Source organism: Saccopteryx bilineata, chromosome X, assembly GCF_036850765.1.
Source record: "Saccopteryx bilineata isolate mSacBil1 chromosome X, mSacBil1_pri_phased_curated, whole genome shotgun sequence".
Taxonomy (NCBI): Eukaryota; Metazoa; Chordata; class Mammalia; order Chiroptera; family Emballonuridae; genus Saccopteryx; species Saccopteryx bilineata.
In genome coordinates this window covers 76,577,240-76,580,934 of record NC_089502.1, presented here as the reverse complement: position 1 = coordinate 76,580,934, position 3,695 = coordinate 76,577,240, and the positions used below count along the sequence as shown (strand labels likewise).

The following is a 3,695-nucleotide window of genomic DNA, read 5'->3' as shown; positions in this document are numbered from 1 at the left end:
CAAACAAAAATACACCCAGAATCTATTTTTCTCCATTTCCACTGCTGTCATACTAGTCCACATTGCTTCTACTTTTGCCCTTCTACAATCCATTTTGTTTTTCAGAGTAGATAAAGTGATCTTTTCAAAAGGGTGAGGACTTATGCTTCTGGTTATGATGGAATAACAAGGACTGGGTTTACCCTTTGGCCTTAAAAAACTACAGAACTGGACTTCTCCCCTGAATCCTTGCTAGTTGGTCTGTGGGAGGTCCTTGTCACTATCCCCTCACCTTTTCTAGCCCCAGGGAGCTCTACAAGTCTCAGTTATGCATGAGTGCATCTCCATCCACATTGGCCAGATTGATGTACAGATAGGCAATGCCTCCTGGGAGCCCTACTGCCTGGAACATGGCATTCACCTAGATGCCAAGTGACTAGACCATTGGTGGAGAAGATGTCTCTTTCAACACCTTCTTCAGTGAGACATGCACTAGCAAGCATGTGCTCAGGACAGTGTTTATACACCAGGAACCCACAGTCATTTATGAAGTTTACACTCACACCTACCACCAGCTCTTCCACCCTGAGCAAGAAAGATGCTGCCAATAACTATGCTTGTGGACACTACACCATTGGCAAGGAGATTATTGACCTCATCTTGAACTGAATTTGAAAACTAGCTGAGCCATGCACAGGTCTTCAGGGCTTCTTGGCTTTCCACAGCTATGGTAGGGAAACAGGTTCTGGGTTCACCTCCCTGCTGATGGAACATCTCTATGTCAATTATGGCAAGAAGTCCAAGCTATAGTTCTCCACTTATCCAGCCCCCCAAGTTTTCACAGCCATCGTTGAGCCCTACTACTCCATCCTCACCACCCACATCAGCTCTGTAGCACTGTGATTATACCTTCATGGTTGACAAAGAGGCCGTCTATGACATCTGTCATAGAAACCTGGATTTTGAGCACTCAAACTATACTTAGCCAGATTTTGCCCTCCATCACTGCTACCCTCAGGTTTGATGGAGCCCTGAATATTGAGTTGACTGAATTCCAGACAAACTTGGTGCCCTCTCCCTGCATCCACTTCCCTCTGGCCACATATGCCCCCATCATCTCTGCTGAGAAAGCCTACCGTGAACAGCTTCTGTAGCAGTTATCACCATTGTGTGCTTTGAGCCAGCCAACTAGATGGTGAAATGTGGCCCTTGCCATGGTAAATACATGGTTTACTGTCTGTTGTGCCATGGTGATGTGGTTCCCAAAGATAGAAATGCTTCCATGGACACCATCAAGAGCAAGCACAGCTTCCAGTTTGTGGACTGGTACCCCACTGGCTTCAAAGTTAAAACTGATGAGTGGCCTCCCACTGTAGTACCTGGGAGACTTGACCAAAGTACAATGAACTGTGTGCTTGCTGAGCAACACCCCAGCTATTGCTGAGGCCTGGGCTAGACCACACCACAAGTTTGACCTGCTGTTTGCCAACCTTGCCTTTGTCTACTGGTACATGAGTGAGGACATGAAGGAAGGAGAGTTTTCTGATGCCCATGAGTACATAGCTGTTCTTTTCTTTTTTTTTTTTCATAGCTGTTCTTGAAGAGGATTATAAGGAAAATGAAACAAATAGTGCGAGAGAGATGAGGGTAAAGAATATTAACCTATCTACTACAATGTTACACTCTGGTGTCTTGGGACTGTCTTATTTCTACTGTTCCATGAAGTTCTCCATTGTGTCTATAACTTGTCAATAAAAGTGGTGTTTTTAATTTTTTTAGACATTAAAACTGGGTAAATACATGAAACAATAGTTCAGGGAGAGGAAGCCTGACTAAAACCTAATAGTCTCTCTGAGTTCTCTGAGTTTCGGAGACACCTGAGAATTCAGGAAAGCTGAAGTGCTTAAAATTCACAAAGCACAGTACCAAAGAGGAGAGACCTGTACATAAAGAGAAGCAGAGAGAGAAAGAGAAAGGAGAAGAGTATTTCCTCAGCTGTGGGGACAAATTTGCTCTAAAATAAAGGCTGCTCTAGTTCTGAAAAACAAAACTTAAGAGAAAGCTTTGAAGGGATGAAACTGTTTCTGAGTAACTTAACTGCATTCCAGAACAAATCTCACAGGTATTTAAAGGAGTAAAATAAAGAAATCCAGCACCAAACAGCATAAAATCGACAATGCCTTTGCATCCAGTAGCAGGAAAATATGAGCAAAGTCAGTCAACAGATACAGACTCAGATATAACACAGATGATAGAATTAATAGACAAGGAATTAAAACAGTTATTATGGGCCTGACCTGTGGTGGCACAGTGGAGAAAGCATCGACCTGGAATGCTGAGGTCACTAGTTCAAAACCTGTGGCTTGCCTGGTCTAGGTACATTACATATGGGAATTGATGCTTCCTGCTCCTCCCTTTCTCTCTTTCTCTCCTGTCTCTCTTTCTCTTCTCTCTAAAATGAATAAATAAAAGAAAAAAGTTATTATGAATATAAACTATTTGTTCAATAAGGTAGTGGAAAACATGATTACATTGAGGAGAGACATGGAGATTAACTTCTAGATATAATAAATGCAATATATGAGAAAAATATACTCAATCTGATTAACAGATTAGACACTACTGAAGAAAATATTAGTGAATGTGAAGACACAGCACTAGAAACTATTTGAAGTTAAACACCCAGAGGGGGGAAAATTACTAAGGAAGAAATCAAAAGAGCATCAGTGTGCTGTGGGATAACTTCTAGCTGTCTGAATTTGGAAGAAATATAAAAAGTAGAGACAGAGATAATTATAATAGGTAGTATTTGAAGCCATACCAGAGGGGAAAAATATTAGCAGGGAAACAGAAGATGACCAATGCCAGAACGTTGGGAGAATAGCTGCATATAAGTAGGGGAACACTTTCTAGCAGTGAACTGTTAGCAGACTCCAGAATGTATGATTTCAAAATTTGTAACTGAAAAAAGATGCTCAGCCTTCACAGCCATATTTCTTAAAAAACCATTCTATAGTCACAATTGCCACATCTTGCATATTAAGTTGTAAAGATATAGAGAAGAAAAATTAGATGGTGCAGAGAGTATGTTCCAGGCAAAGGGAGCAGTGTGTAGACAAGCACAGTAGTATGCATGAGCATAGTATTTGGAGAGACCTTAAGGTAGTATGTTGTTAACATGTAAGGATTATGTAATAGAGTAGCAAGAAATGAAGCTGCAAAGATCAACATGGGCCAATGGAGAATCATGACAGGGTTTTAAGCAGAGAAGTGATATGATTAGATGTATATTTTAGAAAGGGCCATCCTGGTGGCAGTGTAGAAAAGGAAAGAAACAAACCAAGGCAGGAAGATCAGTTAGATTTTAAATAGAGCACTTGTGATCAAATTTTCATTTTAGAGAATTCACTCTGCTGGACACGTGAAAGGTGTATTGGTAGAGAAGACAAAACTGGAAGCATGAAGACCAGTTAAACTAATTCAGGTAAAAAAAATTGCAACATTGATGGACCTGGAAAGTATTACGCCAAGTAAAATAAACCAGACAGAGAAAGGCAAATACCATATGATCTCATTTATATGTAGAATCTATTGAACACAATCAACTGAGGAACAAAACAGAGTCAGAGGCATGGACACAGGAAACAGATTGACAGCTGTCAGAGCGAAGGGGGTTGTGGGGACTAGATGAAAGAAGGTGAGAGGGAATTAGCCCC

General features: G+C 41.0%; 1 pseudogene; it reads left to right on the top strand.

The window, feature by feature from the left end:
- The first annotated feature begins 307 nt into the window (after positions 1-307).
- LOC136317698 (tubulin alpha-1B chain pseudogene) lies at positions 308-1,580 on the top strand (annotated as a pseudogene).
- Positions 1,581-3,695: the final 2,115 nt, after the last annotated feature.